Below are 13765 nucleotides of genomic sequence, written 5' to 3'. Positions count from 1 at the left end.
GATCCATGGCGCTTGCTGGTCAGCTACTCTTGCCCGATCAAAAAGTTTCAGGTTCTTTAAGAAGTTCTGTCTTTAAAATAAAAGAGGTAGAGATGTAGTTCAGCATTTAAGCACACAAGTTGTTCTTCCAGAGAACCTGGGTTCAATTCCCAGGACCCATCTGGTGGCTCACAGTCATTGTAACTCCAGTCTTAGGTGATCCAATACCCTCTTCTGGGCACTTGTGCACTGCATGCATGCGGTGCACAGACATGCAGTCAGAATAGCTATGTAACTTAAAGTTTTTCTCAACTCCACTTTTAACAATGGTTCTTAAATGCTTTAAGCCCCCTTCTAGCCCACCACCCACCAAAAGTAGTGGAAAAGAAAAGTTATTAGGATACAGCTTAGAAATTTTCTTTGGAGCAAATCCCATCTGTGTTTTCAGGAAAGTAGCAGTTCAGTTCACAGGAATCACCACCATCACCACCACCACCATCATCATCAACATCATCAGCAGCAGCAGCAGCTTGATTCACTTGAAAATACTTCACAAATACACCAGCAGTTCAGTTCAGCAATGTTGGGATAACAAACACTCATCAACAGCAGTGGCACAACCTAGAAGAAACAGCCAGGCCTCGGGCAAATCAGCACAAGCTAGTAGAATCGATTAGGACAGAAGTTCTTTGTGGTGCCTCTCTCAATGAAGTGAAGATCAGCAAAGAGGAGGGAGCGAGAAGTGTTGCAACACTAGCTCTGCAAGCAAGCCTCTCTCACTGTCCTCTGAGTCCTACTTATCCTCCCTCCAAACATCACGTGTCCTCCCTGGGTCTTGCCTCACCTGTCTTGCAAAACTCCACGTGAGTCTGTATCAGCTGACATCACTCTGGCAGGAAGCCACCAGAATACCACCAGAAGTTCTCTGGCGAGTTTCTCTCTGTGGAGTTACAGCAAATGGAGCTCAGCCACAAAATGCAAGGTGAACATTCATGTCATTACTGAAGACTCCTTCATCACACATCATTCCCCATGCTTGCTTTAGCAGAACATCCATTCATTTGTGCCTGGTTCAGTGAAATGGTCCTTCATGTGTCTGCCTTAGCAAAACATCCTTTCACCTGTGTCCTCTTTGGAAAAACACTCCTTTATGTGTCTGCCCCAGCAAAACACCATCTGACACAACTGACTTTCTAAGGAAACCATAAGTTTCCACTTCATACCCATACATATAAAATAAAAAATTTAAATATATATTTTTTAAAAATGAGATAGAAGAGTGATTAAGGAAGACACTCACAGGGACACACACATGCACATACACACAACCATGCACACATACAAGACAAAGTTTAAAAAAACAAAGGAAAAACTCTAGGGATATGTTAAGTTGGGAGTTTGAATTTTTCTTTAAAAATTCTTTTAGATTAATACAACAACAACAACAACAACAACAACAACATAACTATGTGTATGTATGTATATGTGTGCCTGAATTTATATGTACTACATTACATACACTCAGGTGCCCAGAGAGGCCAGACAAGGGTTGGTTGAAGTCACCGGTACTGGAGTTGCAGGTAATTGTAAGCTGCCCATAATGTGTGCTGGGAACCAAATGCAATCCCAGGTTCTCGCAAGAGCAGTAAATACTCTTAAGCACCAAGTCATCCCTCCATTTTCCCTACATCAATAGTTTTTTTTTTTCTAATCCACGTGGATTCTCTGAAGTACAATAAGTTGATGTTAAAGTTGATACTAAGTTGATCTTAAGACAGTTCTCACACTTTTTAAAAATCTTAAAATGAATGAGTGTTAAAATGAAACACGCAATGCATATAAAGATGTTAACATCAAGGGCTGAGGTATAAGAAAGGTCTTTCCACATTCTTCATGTTCGTATGATTTCATCAGTATGAATTCTGTGGTGGACTCCATTAGTGACCTGTTTAATGAATGTGTTTCAGTTTTCCTCATACTCAGGTAGCTCCCAAATAATTGAGACTGGGCTATTATATTTATTTATCAAGATTTAAGGACACAACAACTGAGCAGGGTTACTCTAGATTAATCCTCTAAACTAACCTGGGTGTCTTACAGCCAGAATCCCAGTAATACTTGCATGGTGGTACAGATCTATCTCTCTGGGCTTCTGGTGTTTTCTCCTGATGTCTCCTGGACTCTCTCCCCGTGACTTATCCCCACTCTCCCCACTCCCTCCCCTGCCTGGGAGGAAGTCCAGCTCGATTCTCTGCCCTGATCAGTTATTGATTAATCAACTAGCTGTAACTTTAATTTTTTTCAATGCTTCTTTTTTCAAAGCCTATTTTAATAATTTTTTAAAATGCTTTAACCTCCCTTGTAGCCCACCATTCACCAGAGGTAGTGGGGAAAAAATAAGGATACAGGGGAAGTGGACCTGTTTAGAAATGGTTCTCTGGAGCAAATCTGTGGAGAGCCTTTTGGGGTGCTGCTTGGCAGGAGTCTGACATTGGCCATGACAGGGACATAAGTTCAGGCAGGAATCTGGCATTAGGGCATGATAAGGAAGTAAGTTTCTTGCTTAGGCAAGAATCTAACTTTAGGCTATGATAGGGAAGTGGGGTAAGGCAGGAATTTTAGTCTTAGGGTGCAACAAAAGAAGTAGGCTTCAGGCAAGATTTTGGGCTTGGACAAGGAAGTGGGCTCAAGTATTTTGGTCATTATGACAAGCCCTTTTAAACACCTGTCACAGGAGTAATCACGGGACTTCGCCCACTGCCTTGTTAGCTCCTTATTGTACTGCTCGCCCTGAATACTTGCATGTAATTAAAATGGTATAAAAAGCAGATTGGGAAAATTAAATTTGCCTTCAGTCTCAGAATTGATTGGGGTCATACTACAATGTTGTCTTAACTGTCTTTTTTCTTTCTAATCCTCACTCCCACACTGGAGAACCTGTTGATTGACTGAGCAGGCTTGGTCACAAATCCCATCTATGTTTTCAGGAAATTGGCAGTTCAGTTCCCAGGTCATCAGTGGCAGCTCAGTCTTCTCTCAAATACTTGATGCATATACCAGCAGTCCAGTTCAGTAGAGTCAGGATACTAACACAAATCAGCAGCGATGGCAGTACCTAACAGAGGCAGCCAGGCCTCAGCCTTGGCATGAGTCAACAGGAGGGACCAGCATGGAATCCAGAAGTTCTCAGTGAAGCAAAGATCACTGAACACCTGAGACCAGCAAGCATTTAGCTATGCAACCAAGCCAAGAAAGTTCTGTAAGCAAGCCTCAAGCTCAGCATCGGTCACAGTCTGTTGGGTCCTTTTTATATTCCCTCCAAACATCATGTGCCCTCCATGGGTCTTACTTCAGCAAGTGTCTTGCCTCAGTACATGCATCTGTCTCAGCTGACATCACTCTGCCAATCAGCCAGAGTCCAAGGAAGTGGCAAGAACCTGAGGCCCGGGGGCTGGAGAGATGGCTTAGTGGTTAAGAGCACCGACTGCTCTTCTGAATGATCCTGAGTTCAAATCCCAGCAACCACATGGTGGCTTACAACCATCTGTCATGACATCTGACACCCTCTCCTGGTGTGTCTGAAGACAGCTACAGTGTACTTACACATAAAAATAAATAATAAATAAATCTTAAAAAAAAAAAAAGGGTCTGAGGGACTCCATTCCCTCCCAGACATTCTAGCTGTCTGTCACAAGTGTGGAAGGGGAAGAGTGGTAAGATTCCATTAAAAAAAAAAGCTGCAGCCCACCACCAGAAGTTTTTTGGTGTATTTCTCTCTATGGAGCCCTGACAATGGAGCTCAACTATGCAATGTAAGGTGGACCAATACATGTGTGTCATTAGCAAAGAATCCCTCATCGTGTGTCCTTTCAATGTGCTTGCTTTAGCAAAACATGCTTTCTCCTGTGTCTGCTTCATCTAAATGTTCCTTCACAAGTCTGCCATAGCCTTTCACCTGTGTCTGCTTCAGCAAAACACTCCTCCATGTGTCTGCTTAACAAGATGTCTTTCCACTTGTGTCCACTTCAGGAAAACACTCATTTGTGTTTGCCCCAGCAAAACACTATCCAACACAACTGGCTTTCCAAAGAACCCTTAAGTTTCCACTTCAGCTAGTTTTATTGACCAATCAGGTAATAATTGGGGAGCAATGTTTACACAACTTTGAGACAGGAGACTCTTAGAATAAGGATTGCAACTAGATATGGGGACACAGAAAACAGCATTTGAATAATACATGGATGACAACATTATGATAACATGCGCAATAACATAATGCATATAGCACTCTGAGGTGTGTACCATGGCTGGGCAATGGTGGTACACACCTCTAGTCCCAGCACTAGGGAGGCTAAGGTAGGTGTATCTCTGTGAGATTTAGACCAGCCTGGTCTATAAAGTGAGTTTTAGGACAGCCAGGGCTACTCAAAGACCCTGTCTCAAAAAGAAATCTACACCACGATTGAAGGTCATTCCACTCTCAGCATTCATGGTGATTTTCACTAGTATGATCTCTGTCCCTACACAGATAGATGAGATACAACTGTGTGTCAGGTTGAAAAGGAGTAGACTTGTGATGGCTATTCTTGGTTGTCAATTTAGTTAATTATATCTAATTGTCATTAAATAATAATTATTTATCTATATATTTATTACACATTTATTTTATATATAATATATTTGATATATAATAAATATAATAAAATGTAAAATATGCAATGCAATATAGTATGTAGTATGTAATAAATAGTATATAAAGCATAACATATAATGTATAATACATAAGTATAATAGATGATAGATGTATGATATATGACATATAATATATATTTAATGATTATATCTAGTAGTTATTAAATAACTATTTATTTTTGAGACAGTCTTGTATATATTTTTAACATAACAACTGTATATTGAAGCCGGGCGTGGTGGCGCACGCCTTTAATCCCAGCACTCGGGAGGCAGAGGCAGGCGGATTTCTGAGTTCGAGGCCAGCCTGGTCTACAAAGTGAGTTCCAGGACAGCCAGGGCTACACAGAGAAACCCTGTCTTGAAAAACCAAAAAAAAAAAAAAAAAAAAAAAAAAAAAAAAACCTGTATATTGTTAATGTATAAATATAAATTAAATTAAATAGTTAATATATTTATTATTAGAAGCAATTATATTTTATATTTAATTGTATTATATATAATATAATATTTATATATAATTCTACTATATAAAATTTATATATAATTATATTATATTTATATTATTTATTTATTATCTTTATAACATTATTTATATTTATATTTATAATATTATATTTATTATATAATTATTATAATTATATGAATATAAATAATATCATCATAATTTATATTATATTGTTATATATTGTATATGTATAAAATATATAATATTTTAATTATATTGTATTAATTATACTATATATTATATTATATTATATTACATCAATTATAATATATATAATATAGTTATATAAAATATAAATAGTATAAATAATTATAGAATTTATAATATTATTTATAATATTTATTATAGTTATAATATATTTAAAGAAGATAGCCACACAAACATAATTCCACCTCTAACAACAAAAATAATAGGAAGTAACAATCACTTTTCCTTAATATCTCTTAATATCAATGGACTCAATTCCCCAATAAAAAGGCATAGACTAACAGACTGGATACCTAAACAGGACTCAACATTTTGCTGCATATAGGAAACACACCTCAGTGACAAAGACAGACACTACCTCAGAGTAAAAGGCTGCAAAACAAATTTCCAAGCAAATGTTTCCAAGAAACAAGCTGGAGTAGCCATTCTAATAGTGAATAAAATCGACTTCCAACCCAAAGTTATCAAAAAGGCTAAGAAAGGACACTCCATACTGGCCAAGGAAAAATTTACCAAGATGAACTCTCAATTCTGAACATCTACACTCCAAATGCAAGGACATCCACATTCATTAAAGAAACTTTACTAAAGCTCAAAGCACACATCCCACCCCACATAATAATAGTGGGAGACTTCAACACCCCACTCTCAGCAATGGACAGATCATGGAAACAGACACTAAACAGAAAAAAATAACAGAAGTGATGAGTCAAATGAATTTAACAGATATTTATAGAGCATTTCATCCTAAAACAAAAGAATATACCTTCTTCTTAGCACCTCATGGTACCTTCTCCAAAATTGACCATATAATTGGTTACAAAACATGCCTCAACAGATTCAAGAAGATTGAAATAACTCACACACCCAATCAGATCACCAAAAACTAAGACTGGTCTTATATTCCAACAAAAACAAAGGAAGACACACAAACACATGGAAGCTGAACAACATTCTACTCAATTAAACCTTGGTCAAGGAAGAAATAAAGAAAGAAATTTAAGACTTTTTAGAATTTAATGAAAATGAAGACACATCATACCAAAACCTATGGAACACAATGAAAGCAGTGATAAGAGGAAAACTCATAGTTCTAAATGCTTCCAAAAAGAAACTGGAGAGAGCTTACACTAGCAGCTTGACAGCACACCTGAAAACTCTAGATCAAGAAGAAGCAAATACGCCGGGCAGTGGTGGAACACGCTGTGGGACGCCCGTCTCGTCAGCAAGAAAGACACCACAATAGGATCCTTCTGCAACACGTTTATTGGGCTGCGCATTGACTGTGTAGGCGAAAGACCCCGAGCCCTGGGCCTCTCACTCTTATATACTATCAGTTCCCATCCACTCACAGCAGGCCACATCACCTCACCAGGTACGCAGCTTCAGCTAATCAGGGCAGCAGGGGCATATCTCCACCAAAATGGCTTCGCCAGTAACCTGGTACACCTGCGCAGCTCTCATGATGTTTGTAGTTTATATGAGGAAGTCAGGTGCAACTCATACGACTTAGCTGCAGTCCCTGGCGCCTTTGGAACTGCCGCCACACCCGCTCCCCACAACATGCCTTTAGTCCCAGCACTTGGGAGGCAGAGGCAGGTGGATTTCTGAGTTCGAGGCCAGCCTGGTCTACAAGGTGAGTTCCAGGACAGCCAGGGCTATACAGAGAAACCCTGTCTCAGAAAAAGAAAAGATCAAATCAAAACAAAGCAAAACAAAAAACCAAAAAGAAGCAAATACACCCAAGAGGAGTAGACTGCAGGAAATAAACTCCGGGCTGAAATAAACAAAATAGAAAAAAAAAAAAAAAGAACTATACAAAGAATCAACAAAATAGATAAACCCTTAGCCAGACTAACCAGAGGGCACAGAGCCATATCCAAATTATTGAAATCAGAAATGAAAAGGGAGACATAACAACGGAAAGCATGAAAATCCAAAAAAGTTATCAGATCCTACTACAAAAATTTATACTCAACTAAATTGGAAAATTTGGATGAAATGGAAAATTTTCTAGACACATACCCAGTGCCAAAGTTAAATCAGGATCAGATAAACCATCTAAACCGTCCCATAAGCCCTAAAGAAATAGAAGACGTCATTAATAGTCTCCCAACGTAAAAAAGCCCAGGGCCAGATGGGTTTAGTGGAGAATTCTATCAGACCTTTAAAGAAGACCTAATACCAATACTCTTCAAACTATTCCACAAAATAGAAACAGATGGAGCACCACCCATTTGTTCTATGAATCCACAATTACGCTTATACCTAAACCACACAAAGACCACACAAAGAAAGAGAACTTTAGACCAATCTCCCCTATGAACATTGATACAAAAATACTCAATAAAATTCTTACCAACTGAATCCAAGCACACATCAAAATGATCATTCACCACAATCAAGTAGGCTTCATCCCAGGTATTCAGTGATGGTTCAATATACAGAAATCCATCAACATAATCCACTACATAAACAAACTCAAAGAAAAAAACACATGATCATTTCATTAGATGCTGACAAAGTATTTGACAATATTTAGTTAAAAGTCTTGGAAAGATCAGGAACTCAAGGTCCATACCTAAACATAGTAAAAGCAATATACAGCAAACCAGTAGCCAACATCAAATTAAATGGAGAGAAACTTGAAGCAATCCCACTAAAATCAGGGACTAGACAAAGCTGCCCACTCTCTCCCTATCTATTCAATATAAATACTCGAAGTTCTAGCTAGAGCAATTAGACAACAAAAGGAGGTCAAGGTGATACAAATTGGAGAGGAAGAAATCAAAATATCACTATTTGCAGATGATATGATTATTTGCTTAAGTGACCCCCAAAATTCCACCAGAGAACTCCTAAAGCTGATAAACAACTTCAGCAAAGTGGCTGGATATAAAATTAACTCAAACCAGTAGCCTTCATCTACCCAAAGGATAAACAGGCTGAGAAAGAAATTAGGGAAACAACACCCCACACAATAGTCACAAATAATATTACATACCTTGGTGTGACTCTAACCAAGCAAGTGAAAGATCTGTGTGACAAGAACTTCAAGTCTCTGAAGAAAGAAATTGAAGAAGATCTCAGAAGATGGAAAGATATCCCATGCTCATGGTTTGGCAGGATTAATATAGTAAAAATGGCCATCTTGCCAAAAGCAATCTACAGATTCAATGCAATCCTCATCAAAATTCCAAATCAATTCTTCATAGAGTTAGAAAGAGCAATTTGCAAATTCATTTGGAATAACCAAAAATACAGGATAGCAAAAACTATTCTCAACAATAAAAGAACTTCTGGGGGAAGCACCATCCCTGATCCCAAGGTGTATTACAGAGCAATAGTGATTAAAAAAAAATACTGCATGGTATTGGTACAGAGACAGGCAGGAAGATCAATGGAATAGAAATGAAGACCCAGAAATGAACACACACAAGTATGGTCACTTGATATTTGACAAAGGAGCTAAAACCATCCAGTGGAAAAAAGACAGCACTTTTAACAAATGGTGCTGGTTCAACTGGCGGTCAGCATGTAGAAAAGTGCAAATAGACCCATTCTTATGTCCTTGTACAAAGCTCAAGTTCAAGTGGATCAAGGACCTCCACATAAAACCAGATACACTGAAACTTATAGAGGAGAAAGTGGGGAAGAGCCTCCAACACATGGGCACAGGAAAAATTCCTGAACAGAACACCAATGGCTTATGCTCTAAGATCAAGAATCGACAAATGGGATCTCATAAAATTGCAAAGCTTCTGTAAGGCAAAGGACACTGTCAATAGGACAAAAGGGCAACCAACAGACTGGGAAAAGATCTTTACCAATCCTACATCTGATAGAGGGCTAATATCCAATATATACAAAGAACTCAAGAAGTAAGACTCCAAAAAATCAAATAATCCTATTAAAAAATGGGGTACAGAGCTAAACAAAGAATTTTCAACTGAGGACTATCGACCGGCTGAGAAGCACCTAAAGAAATGTTTAACATCCTTAATCATCAGGGAAATGCAAATCAAAACAACCCTGAGATTCCACCTCACACCAGTCAGAATGGCTAAAATAAAAAACTCAGGAGACAGCAGATGCTGGTGAGGATGTGGAGAAAGAGGAACACTCCTCCATTTCTGGTAGGATTGCAAGCTGGTACAACCACTCTAGAAATCAGTTTGGCGGTTCCTCAGAAAATTGGACATAGTACTACCTGAGGATCCATCTACACCACTCCTGAGCATATACCTAGAAGATGCTCCAACATGTAATAAGGACACATGTTCCACTATGTTCATAGTAGCCTTATTTATAATAGCTAGGAGATGGAAAGAGCCCAGATGTCCTTCAACAGAGAAATGGATACAGAAAATGTGGTACACAATGGAGTACTACTCCGTTATTAAAAATAATGAATTCGAACTGGAGAGATGGATTGGTGGTTAAAGAGCACAGATTGCTCTTCCAGAGGTCCTGAGTTCAATTCCCAGCAACCACATGGTGGCTCGCAACCATCTGCAGTGGGGTCTGATGCCATCTTCTGGTGTGTCTGAAGAGAGCAATGGTGTACTCATAAATAAAATAAATAAGTACATCTTAAAAAATTAAAAAAAAACAAAAACAAACAAACAAAAAACCCCGATGAATTCATGAAACTCTTAGGCAAATGGATAGAACTAGAAAATATCATCCTGAGTGAGGTAACCCAATTGCAAAAGAACACTCATGGTATGAACTCACTGAGAAGTGGATATTAGCCCAAAAGCTCCAAATAACCAAGATACAATTCACAGAGCATGTGAAGCTCAAGAAGGAAGACCAAAGTGTGGGTGCTTCAGTCCTTCTTAGAAGGAGAACAAAATACTCACAGGAGCAAATATGGAGATAAAGTGTAGAGCAGATACTGAAGGAAAGGCCATCCAGAGACTCTCCCATCTAAGGATTCATCCCATATACAGTTACCAAACCCAGACACTATTGTGGATGCCAAGAAGTGCATGCTGAAAGGAGCCTGATATGACTGTCTCCTGAGAGGCCCTGCCAGAGCCTTACAAATACAGAGATGAATGCTTGCAGTCAACCATTGGACTGAGTGCAGGGTTCCCAATAGAGGAGTTAGAGAAAGGACTGAAGGAGTTGAAGGGGTTTGCAACCCTACAGGAAGAACTACAATACCAACCAACCAGTCCCCCAAGAGCTCCCAGGGACTAAACAATCAACAAAGGAGTACATATGGCTCCAGCTGCATATGTTGCAGAGGATGGCCTTGTCATGCATCAATGGGAGGAGAGGTCCTTGGTCCTATGAAGGTTCCATCGATGCCCCAGTGTAGGGGTACTGAGGGTGGAGAGGTGGGAGTGGTTGGTTGGGTGGAGGAATACCCTCATAGAAGCAGGGAGAGGGAGGATGGGATAGGGGGTTTCTGGGAGGAGGGGAACCTGAAAAGGTGATAACATTTGAAATGTAAATAAAGAAAATATCAAATTTTTAAAAAGGAAAAAAATTATTTTATTTATTATTAGAAGTAATTATACTTAATTGTATTATATATATGTATAAAGTATTAAATATACTTAATTGTATTTATATATGTATATATATGTATATATATGTTTTCTCTTGAGTCAGGGTTTCTCTGTATAGCCCTGGCTGTCCTGGAACTCACTCTGTAGACCAGGCTGGCTTCGAACTCAGAAATCCGCCTGCCTCTGCCTCCCGAGTGCTGGGATTAAAGGCGTGCACTACCACACCCGGCTATATTTATAATTATACTGTATAAATTTATATACAATTATATTATATATTAGTACTAATATGTAATATGCAATAAATACAAATAAGCATGTATTTACTATGATTAAGTAATTAATTATTGCATTAAAAATGCAAGTGACTGGGCACACATGTGAGGAATTATTTTCTTAGATGAGAAGATCCACTTGTAATCTACATCTTGAGGTGGTAAGAGCCATCTTTCATCTGGACTACACCTTCTGCTGGCACGTGGAGCAAGGAAGCTTGCCCTCCTTGCCTGCTTGCTCTTGCCCTCTCTAGCAAGTCCATTCCTTCATTGGCATTAGAGCCCACTTCTTTGAGATTCTGGCATATACCATCTACCTTCTGTTGGTAGACAGTTATTATGCTATTCCAATAATTATATATATTTATTAGGTTATATATTGGTATATTATATATATTATTATATATAATAAATTTATTTGATTATGCAGAATCACTAATTGTTGGGGGTAATGGGTTTGGTGACCCTGTACATAAAACTTTTGACAATTTGTGGAAAATAAGAAAAATGATGCGGCTTGTTCGTTGCTCCTAGCATTTCTGGATAAACTGACAAAGGAAAAGTATGAGCTCTGTGATGAAAATTAACCAACTTCTATCATCTCAGAACACTGAAGGCAGCAGTGAGTTCAGTGATAAAACTGACTGGCTCCAGTTGTGTAAAAACAGTGTAATGTTTTCTGAGTGTGCCCCAGAGGAGAATCTTCTCTAAAGAAGCCACAAAGCTCAAGCTGCAGAAAATCAAACCAAAGCCCTCATTGCAAGGTTGGCAGGATTATAGTGAAAATTCAAGCCCTGGTTAAAGTAAAGGCATTAATTGGTAAAGAACAGGATACGGATACATGTGGAAGGGTTGAACTGAATCCGAGAACTTTGTTCCCTCAGATTCTCAAAGGTTTATCTGACCTGAGGAAGAAGTCTTTTTATCCTCTGAAAATTTACTCCTACCCTAACCCTCTGAAATATCACCTTTCCCACCTTTGACTGTGGAAATTAATCTTTCATTAGCTGCTAAACCATCAGTGAGTTTCCCTACACAGATACCAGATGTGACCATGCTCATGCCCCTCAGGGCTTATCTATAGTTGCTTCTAGACCACCAACAAACAAACAAACAAACAAACAAACAAAAAAGAGATGGAAGGCAAAGCAGGCTCCTAGACAGGAGGTAGAAAATACAATCCCTGGGGAGGGCACTATATCTCTAAAGAGCTTAATGAGTTTGCTAATTCAGTCAAGCAGAAGTCTTGGGAATATATGTTAGAATAGAGTATAAGGGTGTGGGATAATGGAGAGAGGAACATAAAACTGGGCCAGGCTGAGTTTATCGATTTCAGCCCTCTGAGTGGAGATTCTAGGTTTAATATGAAAGCTTGCAGTTTTCTTTTTTTAAAAGGTCAAAAGCTTGAATGGTTGGCTGAGGCATTTGTCAAGGGATAGCTTACTGAAATGGAGCTGGTGATGCCTGATATTCCTTGGCTTAGTGCTGGGATTTTAGGTCTCAGGAAAATTGCAATGCTAGAGTGGATATGCTGTGTAAACCTAACTATGCACCATGGGAAGGCCCAGACAACATACCCTTCACGAATCCTATAAGACACAAAATGGTGAGACAGATACCAGCACATTTGAAGGGCTTTATTGTTGCCCTTTTCCTTGTGTCAGACCTTAGTTAGGGTTGGAGACATTGCTGCTCAGTTGGATAAATCAAATGCAATGGGCTTAATTGAACCCCAAGGTAGCAGAGGCCAGGTGGCACAGCACTGAGTCAGCAAAGGTAAGATGATTGTAATTATCATAGAGGGCAGCACAAACAAAGCAATGTCTGTAAGGGTCAGCACGGATGAAGTGAATTTAATTTAATGGTGTCTGACTTGTATGGTCCTTTGGTGCTGGCTATTTAACTGTGGTATTTTCAGGCTTGAAATAGATAAGAAACATATTGTATTTTTGTTTGATCTGTGTAAGTATTAAAAAAACCCTCAAATATATGGAGGGGGGGGGCAGGAGAAACAGGCTACACTGGATCATGGCAAAGAAAATCTAGGCCTATGAACCAATTTCTAGACTTGAGCCAGTTTCCGACCCAGATCCCCTTGAATGAAGGAATGTCTAGGTTTTCCTGAGGAAAAATGGCAATAAAATACTTAAGAGTTTTGGTTAGCTTTTCTCCGGTCCTTCCACAGAGGGACCGATGACCTTTTACTTAGTAACTTCTCCCTATAATCTTTGAAGAACCTTTTGAAGAATCTTTTATTTCTGATCTTCCATTTCCTTAGTCTGGAAAGTGGAGATGACCATTGCCCCTTCCCAAGCCCCTACCCATCAGAGCTATTGTGAAGATCACGTGAAGCTTTTCAATTAAGGCACTTGAAAAAAAATGTCTAGAACACAGCCCATCGCACTAACTTCATTTCTCATCTGAAGCATTGGCTCTAGGACATGTGGAGGTACACACTCACTCCCTCGCTCCTGCCTGTGACACTGGGGTCACCTGTGATGTTCCTCTCAGATGCCTTCCACCTCACTTAGCATGTGCCATGGGAGGTATGTTACTATGTGTTCTAGTTTCATGTCTATGCCTAG

Source organism: Mus caroli, unplaced genomic scaffold (genome assembly GCF_978045245.1).
Source record: "Mus caroli unplaced genomic scaffold, Mus_caroli_1 scaffold_8, whole genome shotgun sequence".
In the NCBI taxonomy this organism is placed as follows: Eukaryota; Metazoa; Chordata; class Mammalia; order Rodentia; family Muridae; genus Mus; species Mus caroli.
The sequence above is the reverse complement of the archived record's forward strand: the minus strand, read 5'-3'. Positions refer to the sequence as shown.